The 22,145-nt window shown below is 43.0% G+C and overlaps 1 long non-coding RNA gene across 3 annotated transcripts in view; it reads right to left on the reverse strand.

Annotated features, from left to right (window-relative positions):
• The window catches only part of LOC311516477, a 165,746-nt gene that overhangs the window by 74,456 nt on the left and 69,145 nt on the right, over positions 1 to 22,145 (reverse strand). For all 3 annotated transcript variants that reach the window (XR_014710423.1, XR_014710424.1, XR_014710425.1), the window contains 2 exons: positions 20,049 to 20,104; positions 13,264 to 13,437 (listed from right to left, as the gene is read on the reverse strand). This is a non-coding gene — a long non-coding RNA (uncharacterized lncRNA). The remainder of the gene's footprint in view (positions 1 to 13,263; positions 13,438 to 20,048; positions 20,105 to 22,145) is intronic.

The following is a 22,145-nucleotide window of genomic DNA, read 5'->3' on the forward strand; positions in this document are numbered from 1 at the left end:
TCATAATAATATCAATGGAATTGAACTTTTATGACTCAAAAATAGTCTCCTGCTTTGAAAATAAATGTCTTAGCCTCCGCATTTATCTTTCAGCAGGTGACTATTATCCAGTCACAATGTTCAATTTCATTGACATTATCTCCTAAATTGAATCATAAATGTGAGCGAGATCTGTAACATAATATGCAGACTTGGGTGTTGCTACGAAGGAGGTGGAATTTCAGCTCCTGTCCCTTGGAGTCTGTTTTGTTTTAAAAAATCAGTGGATCATTTCCAAATGAATTCCTCCATCTTCCTTTGAAAGATGCCAAGCACAGTGTGCTGTCTGCAGTCAATTGAACCTCTATGCCCCACGGTAACTCAATCCCTCCCCCCCTTGTGCACGTGAAAGCTGTGCAACTGATTCCCAAAATGACTTGCTATCCCTACCCTGTCCAAACCTGACACAGCGCACATATAATTTAAAAGAAAAAGAAAACTATAAATATTTTCCAAAGCTAGGATCAAGAAGTCAATGCTGACTTGATTTAAATGCTACCCATGTCTATGGAAAGTTACCGCAGTCTTCACTCTGTTCACCAATATCTAGTAAATATGCACGACTACACAATGTGCCACACCTTCCTCCCCATCCTAATATTGTTATCTGAGAAAGAATCCAAATGCCTGTTATTTGCCTTTGCCTTGGGTAACTATAAAAGGCCTTTGCTACCTGAGGGTGAACACTGAAAACAAAACCTGGAAGTTTGGTTGTTTTTTGTAAAGGTAGTTCCCAAAATTGTTCCTTGTAAAATGCTGCCAGATTACCACTCCAAACTACAGAACATTGGCAAATACTAAGGACATCAAGTATGGAGGTGTGACAAGACCTGAAATGAATCTGTAACATTTTGATTTTAAAAGATCAAGGAGAGAACACTGCTTTCAGCTCTGATATGTTGATGCCCCTACAGGTCCCAGACTGCTAGGAACCCCAGTGGGAATTTGGCACATGCAAAGTGAGAAGAACATCACAGCTAAGATCCGCCATGACTACTGGAAAGCAATTTTTTCCAGTATATTATAAGGTGTGTTTACCCTGTAATGCCCTTTGGATATCTCCTCCACATCTGGATTTTTGGTGCCATTTGTCCTGCTAACTCTGCTAGTCGTTTGTATCTGTAGGAGTCAGAGTTTCTTTCTTGTCAGCATCTTTTTTATTTTGTATCATAACATCGGTATACTCCTTTTCCTATCTTACACTTTTAATAACCATGTTCCAGTACTGTAGTTTGATAATAAAATACAGGAGGGCCCTTAAAACATTTCAGTCACAACAGATAATGCCTTAGAACCACAAATAGAGAAATTTACCTCAGCAATAGTGGTATAATGCCACATTGCAAATTCTGAGGTAAGCTTATCTACTTGTATGTCTGAAAGGTGCAAGACAATTTGAGCCAGACTATGACCCAAGATTCACATGTGTGAGGAATCCTCTGTGTGCAGATTTTACCACTTGTGAATAGAAGGGGGGGGAAGAGGGAAGAGAGGGGGATTAGCTGCCTCCGTGGCACTATTCCAAGATCCCGACAGAGATTTTTCTACAGAACCAGGATTTGGGCACACTCTAGATTTACAATAGCTGTGTACATTACAGCACTGCCTCATGACTATTAAAAGTGTTTTACAGTAGAGGGAGGTGCTGCTATGATATATATACATAAAATCATATGTTGAAAATTAAAAATAATTCCCCAGGAGGGAACCAGGGAATGGGGCAGGGGGAGGGAACTGTAGAAACCTCCTAGTCTGAGCATAAAGAATTACTCTATGCCAAAATGGCAAATAAAGCGATATATTTTCAACAGACGTTAACTTCCAGCTGGATTAGGAAGTCTGCTAATTGATACATATAAATTTATAAAAGATAAATAAATGCCTCATTTACAGGGCACACAGGACTGTGCTGTTTTTGCCCAGCAAGGCCAAACCCACTATTGCTAAGAATCCTGTCAGATTAAATCAACCTGCAAATATATAATTGTGGTATATCTTGTTTCCATTGGTATAGTGTATCATTGTAGTCATTATCTCAAAGCTCTTTCATTCTGAGGAGCATCAGTGTTTAATTATATCCTTTTATGAGGCTTCATTTGTAGGCATCTCCCCTTTTCAGACTGGGCTTTGCCAAGTAAACTAAGTCATTATGTCTGAGAATGTCCTCAGTAATGCTGAACATTAAGCCTCTGTGCACAGTGCTCCTGAACTAAGCACCACATTGATTCAAATCTCCTTTTTGCTTTCTCAGAGATAAACTGACAGATGCATATACCCGCACTCACGCATTCTCCTTAATGGAAGCAAAGAACTGGGGTAAAGGGGAGGCCAGCACAATACACGTTGTATGCTACCAAACGTAGAACTTCACATGAGTTATACAACAAGGCTATTTCCATGGTGGAATTCCCCCAGGAAAGGCCCTCAGCAACTCTTAAGCCACACTTAAAGCTTGGGTTAAGGGGCAACTTCAACCCTCCACTCCACCAGCATAGAAAGCTCTCCTAGAAGTGGAACAAATGTGGTTCTCCTTTGGAAGAGGAAATAAGATTTTTGGGTACGTATGGTGATGGGGGTGACAGAGGGCCCAGCTCTGCAGTAGCTCCTCTGTGCCAATTTGATGGCCACCATTTCCACCGAGATGATGGCTGAACCCCAGAACTCTAGAATTAAGAACATAAGTCTCTACAACTTGAGCTAAAGAATGATGCTGTCCAGCTGAGAGCTGTAACAGGCTCACGTCCTCTGGGGACTGGCCACAGACAGAGAAAGAGAAGTAACATACTCGGACCAGTGAATTACACCCACATGAATGGGGTCAGAGAGGAAGTGACTTGCAGGGCAAGATAGGGGCTGGGCTATGAACAAACTACTTGCACTGTTTGTGGGGCATTGGATTTGAGACTAGGGTCTTAAATGGTGATGAAGACTGCGCTTGAGGTCTCTTCACAGGATGAATTGCATCCAGAAAGAAAAACAGGGACTGACATTTTTCATTTTTATCTTGTCCTATTCTTTAGAAGTGCCTTTTCTAGCATGGAGCAGTACGGAACATACTAGCAAACAGATAAGGAATAATCCATATTGGTATTTTTATTACAAATTAGGATATGCCCGGTTAGCATTATCTTCAAGTTTAGTAGAGGTAAAGTGACCAGCTGACCCTATGCCCACAGGGGGTTGAAAAAGAAGTACAATAACCTAGTTGTAGATACATATTGCTAGCACTGCTTAGCAAGACAAACTGCACCAAAAATCCAGATATGGTTTCCAAGGTCTGAAAAGTAAGATAAGCTCTTATTATAATATTTAACAGCTCCTCAATATTAAAGAAGCTTTGTTCCTATTTAGATTGTTTGCATAGAGTCTGGCCTAATGCTGACAGTTTTGAAGATAACTAAAGACTTAATTCTGAAAGCTCATATGTGGATATGGGGTTCCTCCTGCTCAGAGCTCGTTGTAGGTTTGGGGTCTATGTTATCACATAGATATACATATTTGACCCAATCCTGTTCACACTGAAATAAATGGCAAAACATCTAGGGGTTTAATAAGAACAAGAGTAGGTCTACTGTAAAAGATAAACATTTAATGCCCCCACCCCGCCACAAAGTCTGAAATAAAAAATGAAAACTATGAATACTAAGATACCAAATCTGTATGATATATATATGTAAGGGAGGTGCTTCTATTATATAATTATTTTTAAACATTCTATAGTATCTTCTTTGAATACAGATCAGTGTGACAGTCCATGACAGTATAAATGATGACTGAAATACTCTAATCAATACAACGTGTGTTGTTTTATTTATTAAATAATTAGAATAAAAAACTACTATCCCACGTATGCTATGAATGTTTTTATAAAGAAAGCATTCACAAGCCAGACTCCATACCATGACTTCAAATTACACATATGTTCATTTATAAAATAAGAAACTTTTGGGATAAATGAGACTCATAGATGTAAATCATGATTTCCAACTTGTGTTTCTTTTGAGGAACCCCCCAGGTTACTCCATACACCCATCATGCAACTCACTGGACACCTATGATACTGTACCATAAATTGTTGCTTCCTCATAAAGGCCCTCTGTTTTGCAAAAAAGGGCTCAGTATGTGGAATGACAACTTGATTTTCCATTTTGACATTTGTTAAAAATGAGCTACAACATAATCAGGCAAAGGAACTTTGTGTGTATTGTGTGGAAATTGTTTGAGCTCCCAGCCTGCAGCTCTCACCTTTTCCCAAGACCCAGACTGAAAAAGGCTGCAATGGTGGTGGGAATGTGTGGTGCTGTTAGGATTTCAAAGTAATGGAATTGATCAACCTTTCACCCAGTTCACAGACAAAAATTTCATAATATTTTCTTTTTTTTAAACAAAGAATAAAAAAAATTTTAAAACCCATAAGGGGTGACAAGAGGGTTAAATAAATCAATACAAATATAGGCTGTACATTAGTTTATTTATCACAACTCACTATTAAATCATACATCATCCTAGTTATCAGGGACTTTTTTAATACCATTTTAGGACCTGATGCAAAGTCCACTAAATTCACTGACTTCAGTGGGTTCGACTCAGAATCTTAGATTCCAATTCCGAACAGCACTTTTCTTAAGCACATGCATAAATCCATCCCTAATCAGGAAAGCACGAAGTATACATTTACCTGCTCTTTCTGAGTCAGGATGCTTTCCTGAATTGGCGCTTAGTAGCAACCTATCACAAGGGTCCAATGCTTCAGCCCTTACTCACCAAAGTAAAAATAGTGTAAAATGTAATCGGAGGAATAAGAATATGCAGATAATAGGCAGGCCACAAAAGATCATATTTATTATCCACTCTTTTGCTCTAACCTGATCTTAGGTATCTGTAATGGTGGTATTGCATTTAAATTACCCTATTTTTGGTATGATCCTATTAATTTCATAATACTGTATTGTCTTTGCAAAATGTCATCCATAATGGCCTGACAAGAATGACTTGCTTGTGTAATTGTGGCTTGCATGTTGCAAATTAGACGAATAGCTTCATTTTAATGGCTTTCACCTTACAGAATCAGTGGCAAGCTGTTCCTCAAGGCAGCACAACCTGTTGCGATATGAGACCTGCTTATGTCACTTGAGTGCTTTATAGTGATGGTTTGGAGGGCTATAGAATGGGAAACTTTCTGTCTTACTCAGTAATTGCTAGCTCAGATTAAGTCAATTACTGTCTCCCAAGTGTCTTAGCCTCAGGGCTGCTCTAACTTTTGCCTGGCAGCTCATGGCCCCAAAGAGCTATTCTGGTCACTAAGCATTGCTGGAGACTAGCCAGCCATGCCCCTTACTCCAGGAGGTGAGATGGTGTAGAAGTCACTATGTAAGTCATGATGTGTTTCTCTATCTGACTGTTTACATGTAAATTAACACCTGGGCATTCCTCGACATCTGTAAAAATGATGATAATTATACTTCCCTCTCACACAGGGTTGTTGTGAGAATAAAGTATGTAATGTTTGCGAGACCCTGTGGTGCTGAGGTTCATAAACTGTCTAGAAAACAGCAGAAGCTTCTATAAATCAGAATACTAGGTATCATGAACTGTTGGCTAACTGTCTGGCAAGGTCCCAAAAGAATAAAATGAAGCGTTAGGAAACAGCTTTATATTTTTAAATCTGAAAGTGATCCTTTGAAATACTCCTCTGACCCCTTCATAAGGTAACGTTTCATCACACCACATCATGTGACCTTACAGGTTCATAACAGAATGTGGCTGACTCATAGTCTGGGAATTCTGAGTAGACATGGTCTTTGTAAAAATGGTGCTAAAAACTTGCCGTACAAGAAAAACAAGGAAAATTTGTTACTTGGCACAAATATCAGATGTTTGCCACTTTGTTCTTTTACAGATAATCATCACAGGCAGACTTACATTTTGATTGAAGTTGCAGTGTAGCTGCACAGTGCTTATAAGGCAGATGCAGCATATCTCTAGTTTTCATTGTTATACCAGACAGTTTGTGTAAAACTGTGATGCTCTATCTTTTCCCATGAAGACTGACCCTGAGGTGGGCCCTACCTTAGATACATGCATGAACAAGTGTTGTGTTTCTACCAACTTGTGGCCACATATTAGAGCAATAACAAATTTTTAACCCTTTCGCCAACTCACTGGCTGGATTCACCAGATAAACCTAAAAAAGGACCTGCATGATTCTTGGGCAGCAACTGTACCAAGAGATGGAAGCCTCTCTGCAGTCAAAGTAGTAGGAGCAGTGCTACATTTGTCTCATGTGGAAGTTGCTATTTGTATATCTCATATCAAGCAGACCCCATCTGTCTAATGTCTGGGCATTCTGAATTGAAAACAAGGTTTCTATGCCATTGTTTTTAACTGTTGAGATCATGTAGTTTCTAATTCAGCTAATCTGATTAAACACAGTTTTTCCAGAACAGTAAAGAGGTCAGCGTAGCTTAGGGGATTTTTAATGAGAGCCACAACCTTTTACTTCTAGGTCACTAGGTTCACTCTAAGCCAGGTCAGTGGTGGCCAAAAGCTATTACTCTCTGATAGCCATTCTATGGCCTACACGGGTTTCTTGGTCTCAGTCTTATCACCAGCGATTAGATGGCCACATCACAGTAACTACTACCACAACTGGCAGCCTGGCTGGAAGCAAAGAAGCTATGGGAGCAGAGGTGCTGGAACAATTTGTATAATGGGGGTGCTGAGAGCCATTTAGTCAAACTGTAAACCCTGAATAAAACCACTTCAAGCCAAGGGGTGCGGCAGCACCCCAGCACCCATAGTTCCAGTGCCTATGTGGGTTGCGCTAGTCACAGGAGGAATCACTGAAGAATTAATGGCCCAAGGAGACTGAGCTATTCACTCATACAGTCAGGTCTGAGACACTAAGCCCTGGTCTACACTAGGACTTTAGGTCGAATTTGGCAGCGTTAAATCGATGTAAACCTGCACCCGTCCACACGATGAAGCCCTTTATTTCCACTTAAAGGGCTCTTAAAATCGATTTCCTTACTCCACCCTTGACAAGTGGATTAGTGCTTAAATCGGCCTTGCTGGGTCGAATTTGGGATACTGTGGACACAATTCGATGGCATTGGCCTCCGGGAGCTATCCCAGAGTGCTCCATTGTGACCGCTCTGGACAGCACTCTCAACTCAGATGCACTGGCCAGGTAGACAGGAAAAGAACCGCGAACTTTTGAATCTCATTTCTTGTTTGGCCAGCGTGGCAAGCTGCAGGTGACCATGCAGAGCTCATCAGCAGAGGTGACCATGCAGAGCTCATCAGCAGAGGTGACCATGATGGAGTCCCAGAATCGCAAAAGAGCTCCAGCATGGACTGAACGGGAGGTACGGGATCTGATCGCTGTTTGGGGAGAGGAATCCGTGCTATCAGAACTCTGTTCCAGTTTTCGAAATGCCAAAACCTTTGTCAAAATCTCCCAGGGCATGAAGGACAGAGGCCATAACAGGGACCCAAAGCAGTGCCGCGTGAAACTTAAGGAGCTGAGGCAAGCCTACCAGAAAACCAGAGAGGCGAACAGCCACTCCGGGTCAGAGCCCCAAACATGCCGCTTCTATGATGCACTGCATGCCATTTTAGGGGGTTCAGCCACCACTACCCCAGCCGTGTTGTTTGACTCCTTCAATGGAGATAGAGGCAACATGGAAGCAGGTTTTGGGGACAAAGAAGATGATGATGATGATGATGAGGTTGTAGATAGCTCACAGCAAGCAAGCAGAGAAACCGGTTTTCCCGACAGCCAGGAACTGTTTCTCACCCTGGACCTGGAGCCAGTACCCCCCGAACCCACCCAAGGCTGCCTCCTGGACCCGGCAGGCGGAGAAGGGACCTCCGGTGAGTGTACCTTTTAAAATATCATACATGGTTTAAAAGCAAGCATGTGAAAGGATTCATTTGCCCTGGCATTCGCGGCTCTCCTGGATGTACTCCCAAAGCCTTTGCAAAAGGTTTCTGGGGAGGGCAGCCTTATTGCGTCCTCCATGGTAGGACACTTTACCACTCCAGGCCAGTAACACATACTAGGGAATCAATGTACAACAAAGCATTGCAGTGTATGTTTGCTGGCGTTCAAACAACATCCGTTCTTTATCTCTCTGTGTTATCCTCAGGAGAGTGAGATATCATTCATGGACACCTGGTTGAAATAGGGTGCTTTTCTTCAGGGGACACTCAGAGGTGCCCGTTCCTGCTGGGCTGTTTGCCTGTGGCTGAACAGAAATGTTCCCCGCTGTTAGCCATGGTGAGGGGGGAGGGTTGAAGGGGTAGCCACGCGGTGGGGGGAGGCAAAATGCGACCTTGGAACGAAAGCACATGTGCTATATATGTAATGTTAACAGCAAGGTTTACCCTGAAAGAGTGTAGCCCCTGTTTTATAAAATGTGTCTTTTTAAAGACCGCTGTCCCTTTTTTTTTCTCCACCAGCTGCATGTGTTTCAATGATCACAGGATCTTCTCCTTCCCAGAGGCTAGTGAAGATTAGAAAGAAAAAAAACCGCACTCGTGATGAAATGTTCTCTGAGCTCATGCTGTCCTTCCACACTGACAGAGCACAGACGAGTGCGTGGAGGCAAATAATGTCAGAGTGCAGGAAAGCACAAAATGACCGGGAGGAGAGGTGGCGGGCTGAAGAGAGTAAGTGGCGGGCTGAAGAGAGTAAGTGGTGGGCTGAAGACAGGGCTGAAGCTCAAATGTGGCAGCAGCGTGATGAGAGGAGACAGGATTCAATGCTGAGGCTGCTGGAGGATCAAACCAGTATGCTCCAGTGTATGGTTGAGCTGCAGCAAAGGCAGCTGGAGCACAGACTGCCACTACAGCCCCTGTGTAACCAACCACCCTCCTCCACAAGTTCCATAGCCTCCACACCCAGACGCCCAAGAACGTGGTGGGGGGGCCTCCAGCCAACCAGCCACTCCACCACAGAGGATTGCCCAAAAAACAGAAGGCTGGCATTCAATAAATTTTAAAGTTGTAAACTTTTAAAGTGCTGTGTGGCATTTTCCTTCCCTCCTCCACCACCCCTCCTGGGCTACCTTGGTAGTCATCCCCCTATTTGTGTGCTGAATGAATAAAGAATGCATGAATGTGAAGCAACAATGACTTTATTGCCTCTGCAAGCGATGATCGAAGGGAGGAGGGGAGGGTGGTTAGCGTACAAGGAAGTAGAGTGAACCAAGGGGCGGGGGGTTTCATCAAGGAGAAACAAACAGAACTTTCACACCGTAGCCTGGCCAGTCATGAAAATGGTTTTCAAAGCTTCTCTGATGCGTACCGCGCCCTCCTGTGCTCTTCTAACCGCCCTGGTGTCTGGCTGCGCGTAACCAGCAGCCAGGCGATTTGCCTCAACCTCCCACCCCGCCATAAACGTCTCCCCCTTACTCTCACAGATATTGTGGAGCACACAGCCAGCAGTAATAACAATGGGAATATTGGTTTCGCTGAGGTCTAAGCGAGTCAGTAAACTGCGCCAGCGCACCTTTAAACGTCCAAATGCACATTCTACCACCATTCTGCACTTGCTCAGCCTGTAGTTGAACAGCTCCTGACTACTGTCCAGGCTGCCTGTGTACGGCTTCATGAGCCATGGCATTAAGGGGTAGGCTGGGTCCCCAAGGATACATATAGGCATTTCAACATCCCCAACAGTTATTTTCTGGTCTGGGAATAAAGTCCCTTCCTGCAGCTTTTGAAACAGACCAGAGTTCCTGAAGATGCGAGCGTCATGTACCTTTCCCGGCCATCCCACGTTGATGTTGGTGAAACGTCCCTTGCGATCCACCAGAGCTTGCAGCACTATTGAAAAGTACTCCTTCCGGTTTATGTACTCGCCGGCTTGGTGCTCCGGTGCCAAGATAGGGATATGGGTTCCGTCTATAGCCCCACCACAGTTAGGGAATCCCATTGCAGCAAAGCCATCCACTATGACCTGCACATTTCCCAGGGTCACTACTCTTGATATCAGCAGATCTTTGATTGCGTGGGCTACTTGCATCACAGCAGCCCTCACAGTAGATTTGCCCACTCCAAATTGATTCCCAACTGACCGGTAGCTGTCTGGCGTTGCAAGCTTCCACAGGGCTATCGCCACTCGCTTCTCAACTGTGAGGGCTGCTCTCATCTTGGTATTCATGCGCTTCAGGGCAGGGGAAAGCAAGTCACAAAGTTCCATGAAAGTGCCCTTACGCATGCGAAAGTTTCGCAGCCACTGGGAATCGTCCCACACCTACAACACTATGCGGTCCCACCAGTCTGTGCTTTCCCAAGCCCAGAATCGTCGATCCACAGCATGAACCTGCCCCATTAGCACCATGATGCATGCATTGGCAGGGCCCATGCTTTCAGAGAAATCTGTGTCCATGTCCTGATCACTCACGTGACTGCGCTGACGTTGCCTCCTCGCCCGGTATCGCTCTGCCAGGTTCTGGTGCTGCATATCCTGCTGGATAATGCGTGTGGTGTTTAATGTGCTCCTAATTGCCAAAGTGAGCGGAGCGGCGTCCATGCTTGCCTTGGTATGGCGTCCACACAGAAAAAAAGGCGCGGAACGATTGTCTGCCGTTGCTCTGACGGAGGGAGGGGCGACTGACGACATGGCTTACAGGGTTGGCTTACAGGGAATTAAAATCAACAAAGGGGGTAGCTTTACATCAATGAGTATTTCAGGCAGGACTTCACGGAGGGTTCCAATAAGAAATGGTGCACCTAAGTAATTGTTCTTATTGGAACAAGCAGGTTGGTCTGGTCTCTGATTGATACATGGCTAGATTTACCTCGCTGCACCTTCTCTGTGAGTGACTGCAGTGTGACCTAGAGGAATGAGTCCCCTAGATGGGGGAGGGGAGGAAGCAAATGAGTACAAAACAAATCTGGTCTATTTCTTGTTTTGATCCACTCCATCTATCCACATCTCATGGCTGCTCGGCAGCAGACAGTGCAGTAGGACTGCTAGCAATCCTCATCTCTTGCCTGCCTGGCAGAAGATGGTACAGTAGGACTGCTAGCAATCCATATCGCCTGCCTGTTCACCATAAGATGGTTCAATAGGACTGACTGCAGGACTAAAGAGAATGACCTGGTCAAGTCACTCCAAATTTAGTCCCTGCGCCCACATCTGGCCAGGAGCACCTCAGACATGACGATGACGGCTACCAGTCGTACTGTACCGTCTGCTGCCACAAGGCAATGGGTTGATGCTGCTGTGCAGCAATGCAGTACCAAGTCTGCCAACACCCAGGAGACATACGGTGACGGTTACCTGAGCAGGCTCCATGCTTGCCGTGGTATGGCGTCTGCACAGGTAACTCAGGAAAAAAGGTGTGAAACGATTGTCTGCCCTTGCTTTCACGGAGGGAGGGAGGGACCGGGGGCCTGACGATATGTACCCAGAACCACCCGCGACAATGTTTTAGCCCCATCAGGCATTGGGATCTCAACCCAGAATTCCAATGGGCAGCGGAGACTGCGGGAACTGTGGGATAGCTACCCACAGTGCAACACTCCGGAAGTCGACTCTAGCCTGGGTACTGTGGAAGCGCTCCGCTGAGTTAATTCACTTAATGCACTTAGAGCATTTTCTGTGGGGACACACACACTTGAATATATAAAACCGATTTCTAAAAAAACGACTTCTATAAATTCGACCTAATTTCGTAGTGTAGACATACCCTAAGGAAGGTACTGCTGCCCACCCAGTACCTGTTCTGCTGGTATATAAAAAGCTTCACTCTCCAACGCTGTTAATCTGGCTCTTTTTGTGAGCATTAAAACATTTATGAGACAAAGCAGGGAACTAATAGATTAGTTTACACTTCCCATATGGATCTGACACTTGAATCCTGATTCTTACCTAAACAATTTGGTAATAGGAGCTCTTCAGTCTCAGGCCCTCCTTTCCCCTACCCCTACCGCCCCCAAAACAAACTCTGCGTATATTTGAGAGGCAATTGAAAAATATATCTGTGTGACCCAGAAACCTCTTAGTGTCAACAGGCAAGGAGCACAGAGGGGGTGCATGAGGGCTACAGGAATCTCATGTCTGGTCAGGGGTGAAGGTATCATAAAAGACTTACTGGTACGGGGGCCCAGCTCTGGGCCCCCGGAAGGGGCGGGGCCTCGGACGGAAGAGGTGGGGCTGGGAGGTCAGCCTCCCCCAGCCAGCCCTTCCACGCTGCCTGGCCTGCACCGCCCAGGGCTCCGGCAGCAATTTAAAGGGCCCGGGGCTCCAGCCGCTGCTGCAGTAGTGGCAGCCGGTAGCCCCAGCCCCTTTAAAATCGCTGGCCCCTGGGGCAGCTGCCCCCCCACATCAGCAGCCCTGGGGCTGGGGCAAAAGGGGCAGCAACTTTAAAGCGCTAAAGGTACAGTATGGTCCAGTACCGGCGGCCCATACCATACTGGCCCATACCGTATACCGTACTGGCCCATACCGGCCCACTTTCACCTCTGTGTCTGGTATTACATTCTAGTTCACTGAAGAGTGTCATGTGAGGTCTCAAATAAAAGCCAGTGTGTTACATTGGTCATCAGTTTCATCACAAAATGTATGTATGGGTGTTGTGTAAAGAGGTATGTATGTACACTAAAAATTATGTTCTTAAAGACTGTGTCTCGGGACTGATCACCGGCAAAGGTGAAAAACAGGTTTTTTGTCTGACAAGAAATGTTTATCTATCTCCCTGTTTACATGTAAATTAAGTATTGTATGGTTCACAATGGGCCTCCTCTCACTAGTCTGAACCTGTCTGAAGGATTATGAAAACTTCAAAGGAGAAAAGTAAGCAGTGGGAGGGGGGAAGGAACCCTATCTTAAAGTGCACATCAAAGGTTTGCTCTAGTATATTTCAGGGACAAAGATGACACCTGGGCAATGGCAGCCTCCACCTAGGAAGTAAACACAGTATGAGTTTGTTCATGAAAGATGGGTCTCAACCAGGCTTGGTTGAAAATGCTGGTGAGATAAGCTTCTTTAGACAGGAGGTTAACCTGTTAGTTTGATTTAGTCTCTAGACAGCATGTTATGATTTTATATGTATCCCTTTGTTTCCAATATTCTTACTCACTATCACTTAAGCAAAGTGGTGATCCTGAGCTGAATCTTACAAGCTGGTATGTAATGTTCCTTTGGGAACAGCAGGACTGGTAATTCTGGGAGTGTTAGCACTTGGGGGTTGGTGTGTGGTTCACACTAACCTGGAGAGAGACCTGCAGAGGCCTGGAAGATAGTTGGAGGCCTGGAAGCTTATGTTACCAGAGGTTGGTGGTTTCAGAGTGCTGACAGAGCAGGCATAGCCAAGACTTCCTCATGATGAGATGAGGTGCCTCATAACCCTGGGTACACCTGGTGAATGTCACAATCTGTATACCCTAAGAAAAAAAATCTCTATTCACTTCCTTTCAGAAATATGTCATCAAGAAACGCATCTTCAGAGTAGGAAATAAAGAGGGAAAAGTGAGTAAAGCATACATCTTCATTAAACCTTTAATCTACACACACACACACACACACACACCAGAAAGTTGCATGACAGTGCCCTTCAGCAGGAAATAGGGGAGAGGTGGCAAGGGAAGAAAGAGGAGTGTGATAAATTAAGTCTACCATCATGAATGAAGATTCTTATCCAAGGGAGGCAGGCAGGGTCAGTAGTGATAAAATGAAATAATTCAATACCTTATACCACTCCTGCGAAAGAAACCTCTATTTGTGGCCTAATCCTACTGCCATTGAAGTCTACGGGAATTTTACCATTGAAGTCAATGGGAGGATTAGATCTTCATTGCTTAGTAACACTTTGTGCCAGCTCTGAAAAAAACATCTGCACCTGCAGTTCAAGTCTCATAGTGACCACTGGATTTTTTGAGTGTCTCGCTTCCCAGAAGTGCTACAGAGACCCTGATGGAGGTCTCTGATGGGGAAACGATAAGGATGTCCTCCTGAATGATTGGTGAACCCTACACCTCCATCAATGGTTACAGTTATATTTCACCTTTGTGCTACATGGTAGAGGTTTTGGAAATGTGAGCATTTGGGATAACAGAAACGTCTCAGGGATAAAACTAAACCTTGCTATGTGTGATAGCATTATAGGTTGCAAGGATAAACCCTTGCAGCTCTCATCAGAAGATATGTGAATGCCAGAGCCTTGCCTGCATAAGTGATGGAGGACCCAAGGTGGATATTTCAGTGGGAGTAAGGTTGAATTTTCCTGTTTGTTATTCTCCAGAGTTGCTGAGCACCTACATCACAAGCTGATTTCAGCAGCATCGCAGGTGCTCAGTGTCTCTTAAGATTTGGCTAATTAATTATACATTTTTAGCCCTTTTTAGAGCAGTGTGAAACTTGAGAGTTTTACTTAGTGGTTCTTGATTTGCCTCGGTTTCAGTCCATGTGAACATGGGTGTTTGGGTTTAGACAAACTCAGAATCTCAGACAAAGCTCAGATGAGACCAGCTGTCATATGGAAACTGAAATATCTGAAAATCCTCCTGTTTTCAGTACAACATCATTCTTCGACCCAGATTTGATTAGAAAATGTCCCAAGTTAAATAAAAGAATCATAGAATCATAGACTTTAAGGTCAGAAGGGACCATTATGATTGTCTAGTCTGACCTCCTGCACAACGCAGGCCACGGAATCTCACACACCAATTCCTATAACAAACCCCTAACTTATGTCTGAGCTACTGAAGTCCTCAAATCATGGTTTAAAGACTTCAAGGTGCAGAGAATCCTCCAGCAAGTGACCCGTGCCCCCGCTGCAGAGGAAGGCGAAAAACCCCCAAGGCCTCTGCCAATCTGCCCTGGAGGAAAATTCCTTCCCAACCCCAAATATGGCAATCAGCTAAACCCTGAGCATGTGGGCAAGACTCACCAGCCAGATACCCAGGAAAGAATTCTCTGTAGTAACTCAGATCCCACCCCATCTAACATCCCATCACAGGCCATTGGGCATATCTACCGCTAATAGTCGAAGATCAATTAATTGCCAAAATTAGGCTATCCCATCATATCATCTCCTCCATAAACTTATCAAGCTTAGTCTTGAAGCCAGATATGTCTTTTGCCCCCACTGCTTCCCTTGGAAGGCTGTTCCAAAACTTCACTCCTCTGATGGTTACAACCTTCTTCTAATTTCAAGTCTAAACTTCCTGATGGCCAGTTTATATCCATTTGTTCTTGTGTCCACATTGGTACTGAGCTTAAATAATTCTTCTCCATCTGTGGTATTTATCCCTCTGATATATTTATAGATAGCAATCTTATCTCCTCTCAGCCTTCTTTTGGTTAGGCTAAACAAGCCAAGCTCCTTGAGTCTCCTTTCATAAGACAGGTTTTCCATCCCTCGGATTGTCCTAGTAGCTCTTCTCTGTACCTGTTCCAGTTTGAATTCATCCTTCTTAAACATGGGAGACCAGAACTGCACACAGTATTCCAGGTGAGGTCTCACCAGTGCCTTGTATAATGGTACTAACACCTCCTTATCTCTACTGAAAACACCTCGCCTGATGCATCCCAAGACCCCATTAGCTTTTTTCACAGCCATATCACATTGGCAGCTCATAGTCATCCTGTGATCAACCAATACTCCAAGGTCCTTCTCCTCTGTTACTTCCAAGTGATGCATTCCCAATTTATAACAGAAATTCTTGTTATTAATCTCTAAATGCATGACCTTGCACTTTTCACTATTAAATTTCATCCTATTACTATTACTCCAGTTTACAAGGTCATCCAGATCTTCCTGTACGATATCCCAGTCCTTCTCTGTATTGGCAATACCTCCCAGCCTTGTGTCATCCACAAACTTTATTAACACCTTCCTGCTTTTTGTGCCAACATCACTAATAAAAAGATTAAATTAGATTAGTCCCAAAACTGATCCCTGAGGAACTCCACAAATAACCTCCTTCCAGCCTGACAGTTCACCTTTCAGTGTGACCCACTGTAGTCTCCCCTGTAACCAGTTCCTTATCCACCTTTCAATTTTCATATTGATCCTCATCTTTTCTAATTTAGCTAATAATTCCCCATATGGAACCGTATCAAATGCTTACTGAAATTGAGGTAAATTAGATCCAATGCGTTCCCTTTGTCTAAAAAATCTGTTACCTTCTCAAAGAAGGAGATCAGGTTGGTTTGACACGATCTACCTTTTGTAAAGCCATGTTGTATTTTGTCCCAATTACCATTGACCTCAATGTCCTTATCTACTTTCTCCTTCAAAATTTTTTCCAAGACCTTGCATACTACAGATGTCAAACTAACAGGCCTGTAGTTACCCGGATTGCTTTTTTTAACTTTCTTAAAAATAGGAACTATGTTAGCAATTTTCCAGTCATACGGTAAGACCCCTGAGTTTACAGATTGATTAAAAATTCTTGCTAATGGGCTTGCAATTTCATGTGCCAGTTCCTTTAATATTCTTGGATGAAGATTATCCGGGCCCCCGATTTAGTCCCATTAAGCTGTTTGAGTTTGGCTTCTACCTCGGATGTGGTAATATCTACCTCCATATCCTCATTCCCATTTGACATCCTACCATTATCCCTAAGCTCCTCATTAGCCTCTTTAAAGACTGATGCAAAGTATTTGTTTAGATATTGGGCCATGCCTAGATTATCCTTAACATCCACTCCATCCTCAGTGTTTAGCGGTCCCACTTCTTCTTTCTTTGTTTTCTTCTTATTTATATGGCTTTAGAACCTTTTACTATTGGTTTTAATTCCCTTTGCAAGGTCCAACTCTACATGGCTTTTGGTCTTTCTCACTTTATCCCTACATGTTCTGACCTCAGTAAGGTAGCTTTCCTTGCTAATCCCTCCCATCTTCCACTCCTTGTAGGCTTTCTGCTTTTTCTTAATCACCTCTCTGAGATGCTTGCTCATCCAGCTTGGTCTACAACTCCTGCCTATGAATTTTTTCCCCTTTCTTGGGATGCAGGCTTCTGATAGTTTCTGCAACTTTGACTTGAAGTAATTCGAAGCCTCCTCCGCCTTTAGATCCACACGTTTTTCAGTCCAATCCACTTCCCTAACTAATTTCCTTCATTTTTTCAAGTTAGTCTTTTTAAAATGAAAAACCCTAGTCACAGATCTATTTTTGTTTATCCTTCCATTTAGTTTGAACTGAATTAGCTCATGATCGCTCGAACCAAGGTTGTCCCCTATAACCATTTCTTCTTTGAGGTCCTCACTGCTCACCAAAACCAAATCTAAAATGGCATCCCCTCTTGGTTCAGCAACTACTTGGTGAAGGAATCCATCAGCTATTGCATCCAGGAAAATCTGATCTCTATTATTATTACTAGCACTTGTCCTCCAGTCTATATCTGGGAAGTTAAAGTCTCCCATGATCACACAATTCCCATTAGTATTTACTTCATTAAAAACATTAAAGAGGTCTCTATCCATATCCAGATCGGATCCTGGCTCTTCACCATCCCTGATGTATTTATTTAGAGCAAGCCCCTCTCAGCCTTCTTTTTGATAGACTAAACAAACCAAGCTCTTCCAGTCTCCTCACCATAAAATAGGCCCTTCACTTTCCCTACTCATCCTAATAGCTTTTCCCTGCATCTTTTCCTGTTTGACTTCATCTTTCTTGAACATGAGTGACCAGAATTGTACACAGTATTCCAAATGAGATTGTACCAGTGCCTTGTACGCTGGTATTAATACTTCTCTATCTCTACTGGAAAGTCGTTGCCTGATGCACCCTGGGATCACATTTGCCTTTTCACAGTTGCACCACACTGGTGGCTCATGGTCATCCTGTGATCAACCCAGACACTCAGGTCTTTCTCCTCCTCCGTGGCTTCCAACTGATAAACCCCCAGATTATAGCAGAAACACTTATTATTAGACTCTAAGCAAATGACCTGGCACTTTGTACTACTGAATTTTATCCTATTTCTGTCACTCTAGTCTTTGAGTTCATCCAGATCTTCCTGTATAACATTCCAATCCTCCTCTGTATTGATAGTGCCTCCCATCTTTGTATCATCAGCAAATTTCATTATCTCACCCAAAACATCTACATGAAGTGTTCCAGCTTCATCCAGGGTATTAGCTCTAGAAATAGGAGCAAGTTTACCAAACCTTATACCCCAACCACCCACAGTGAAATTAATGGGAAAATAGCATCGTTAAATAGAATGAGGGAAAGATTTGTCATCAGGATACCTTGAAAAGTCATTACATCCTGATCAATAATGTGTAAGCTTATTGGAACATCTGGGTTTGCGGTCGGTGATTTTGTAAGATTAGGTTCTCCCATGATATTTCCAATACTTCCAGGTACTGGGACTCGTGATACATTTGTGAAAGGCAAGGCAGTCTCACAAAATGCAAAGATCTGAAGCCTTCACACACTTTTGGGGAAGCATAACCCAAGAGAGAGACTAATCTTGCTGTTCTGAAAAACCCTTAGCATTAGCCAAGTTTTTTACCTTGGAGAGGTAACTAACTTTCCCCCATATTACAGAAACAGAATACCCATTTACAGCTAAGTTAACTGAAAGCTTGGAGAAAGCCTCTTCAGGAGAAGCTGCAAGTAGAATCCATGGTTCTTTACAGCAGAACCAATGCTCATCCACTTTGCCACACACACTTTCAAAACAACATGTCAAATTAGGGGCTTCTGTAACCCATACAAACCGTGTGTCACCTTTTAGCAGGAAGACCACATGTACAGGTTGATGATTCTGCTACCACTTTTACACCAAGAAGTCAAGTAATTTAGAGAATTATGCTTTTACATCGGCGAGTCCAGGTTCATTTCCCTCCCCCGAGATTACCTGATGATATGGCCACTGTTACATTTGGTTGTTTTGACTGTAACCACAATCTACTGCCAGAGCCAGAAACAACAATAAGAATCCTGGTGCCCAGTGTTCCACCGCTGTTTCACACACACTTATGTAACATCCTGGCAGCGTCTGTGTTGTGTCCCCATCTATAGGCTGCACTGCATTCCCTTACATACTGTCATTTACTGCTATAGCTGGAGTGGGTGGAAGAGGTCTATGCAATAAATCAGAAGACTGCAGGTTCCATCACTGCTGATGACCCATGTAAGAATATATAGTGTTAAATATAAGTATTAAAAGTTAGTATAAGTATCCTGGAGTAATTGTTAGAATGGTTTTATACTGCAAAGTGGTGTATTAGGAAGTGAATTTGGATGAGCTGGATGTTGTGTAGTATTTCTTTTACTGTTGCATTTTTATTATTTGCTTTTGATAAATGGGGCTGTCCCTTTATGAACAGTGTTGATCTGAGACTGACCACAATAGGTGGGAGATTTCATCCATGTGCCTAGACAGTGAAAGATCCTGTTGGTGTCAGGGCCAAAAAGGTCAGAGTTTGATTTAATAAATGTACATTTCCACAATGCAAGTCTTATGCTCAAACGGGGAATATTAGCATGTATGGGGGACTGGATGCCTCAGAGCATTGCTAATGATCTATAGAATCTTTCACCTATAGGTCACCAGTCTGAGTCCTGTGCAGCTTAGCTATGGGATATTTGGGAGCCCCTCTCCAAGATGAAATTGGTCAGTTCCAGCTACCATGTCACAAACTGACCCCGCATATTAGGGACTCTATTTTACCATGTGTTTGTACAGTTCTAGCATACAGGGGCCCTTATCTTGTTTGGGTCCTCTTTCAAGAGCTCTTGAAATAAGGGCCAAATTAATTTACTCAAAATTTGCAAGAGTTGGCAGCACTCTCTCTGTCTCTCTTTTAGACAAACACACAGCACAAAGGACAGAAGACAGACCAAAAACCATATATAAAAAGATCAGGGTTTGGAGGTCAAGCTCATGCTTTTTGTGGCTCTGAATCATGATTTTTGAACTTTTGAGATTGGCGAGACTGAGATTTGCACAGGATATAAATCGGAACAGAATCTGGGACAGGTTTTGCTAGCTATAGTTACAGCTTTGTAATCACTGTTTCTTACTCCTTTTACTCACACAAGTAAGGGTTGGCAGGCTCTGGTCTTAAGTTAGTTCATTTCCTTCTGCAAAACCTGTAGGGAGAGTACAAAAGAATGTTTTCTGGTTGCTACAAAATACACTTTTTAAAAAGTTCAGTATTTTGAATGATGAATTAGAAAAAAAAAATTCACAATGAAATTAGACAGTTAGAATCCCAAGGACTTTTTCAACCTATTACAATATATTTAATTAGTTTAAAGTTGGGGCATGTATGGTTTGACAGAACCCTTTAATTTTAGTAGGGCAGTTTCATGGGGGAGGGGAAGAAAAGAAAATATGGATGTCCTTAGCAAGCATGGGCCTGTGGGTTTGGATAAAATGACATGAACTTTCTCTGAAGTCCGAGAAAGTTTGATTCATTTCTGTTTCCTAATTTTTCACTGCACCTCTGCACTTCCAGTCTTTGCCTGCAAATGACAACAGAAATATCAAAATACACAAACAAGACTGTTCTCACAGTATTTCTGGCCCAACCAAAACCAAGACATTCCTCCTTCCCTGACCACTGACTGACTGAAATTCATTCTTTCAGGACCATCATTTAAGAGAAGTGCTAGTTAAAACCACCTAAGAAATGTTTATTTCCTCTTCCCATCTTCCTCCATCTAGATTTGTCATTTCTATGCTTGTATCGAATGCTGAGAATAGAAACTTCATAAAGATTCCCAACAGGTGTAAAAGCCATATACTTTATTCCAGCACTGCTGTTTTCCTCTTCTTTCCATACAGCTATGTACAGTATGTGTTCTCTAATGTAGGGAAGTGCTGTGGATGCAGATCAAAGCTGTTAATAGAATCATGGACTAAACTAGGCTTAATAGGCTAACTACTTCAAATGTGATTAAGGTTACAAGAAACCAATCCTTCTCCTTAACCAGGTCTGGCAGTTCCAGGTTAAAAACTGATTTTATAAGGCTATATACTCTTCTTCCATATTAGTCAAATTTCTATATTTTTCTGTTTCCACAAGCTGCAGTTTGTACATTTCCTGACAGAGCCTTGCCAAGCCATCAAACAGACAAGTTGGCAACTTTAGGACTAAGCAGCAGTTTCAGGAAAAAAAGAAGGACCTGGCCAATTATTCAGCCTCCTTCCTCCTTTCCCTATTCTAACAAGTTCACTGCTGTAGTTTTGTGGGATCGGATATTTATGTGGTCACTTCGTGCTACTGCTAATTTATGATGTTCCCAGTTAAACCTTTGTAGCCATGTTGGAAGTTGAATCACACCAACATATAGAAGAGCTGTTAAACTGAATATTCAGTGCTTTCCCTCACAGCAAATACTGCATGGTCCATGTAATTATTGCATTCTTCAGAAGCATCACTACCTGTATTTCACATATATTTTCACTGAACAAATAAAAATCAACCCATTTTCATAGTAACTAAAAATTGGGTCAGTGTGCACATTTTAAAATATGACCAACATTGGCTAAGTTTAGAATATTTTAGGTAAATGTAGTATTTTACATTGAAATATATGAAATACATCGTACTATTTATCTATTTGTTTATATGCCAGCAATGAGCTCAGAGCAGAACAGGACACAAATTTAAAGCCTGTCCGGGTCCTGACGACCTCACAATCTCAAAGATAGACATAGGGAAGACAATGTTTGTTAAACATATACTGTACTTGGAACATCCTTTTTTTTCCTGCCTGGGTTAGGTGGATGAAGATAGATAACTGATCGCAAATAAGGTCCCTCTCCGCTTCTCTGCTTCCATTGAAGCTACTAATGGATTTCCTCTCATTTGGAAGACAGAAAGGGTAATATACATTGCATGGTTTTAAGGGGTGATGCAGATCCCACTTGGGCATATGTTCCCACATGTCCTCTGGACTCCGCCATAATGCCCTTGGGCACTCCTGTTGTTGTAAAGCCTTTTCACACTCCAAATTGAGATACAGATTAAAAGCCAAAATATAGTCCTAAATCTTCAGCCATTCTCTCTGATACAGTTATACGTGCTCACACTCTATATTTATATATAGTCTTGATCTTGCACCTGCTGAAGTTAATAGGAGTTTTGTCATTGACTCCTATGGTGCAGGATCAGCCTCTACATGC

Source organism: Lepidochelys olivacea (assembly GCF_965140295.1).
Source record: "Lepidochelys olivacea isolate rLepOli2 genome assembly, chromosome: 2".
In the NCBI taxonomy this organism is placed as follows: domain Eukaryota; kingdom Metazoa; phylum Chordata; order Testudines; family Cheloniidae; genus Lepidochelys; species Lepidochelys olivacea.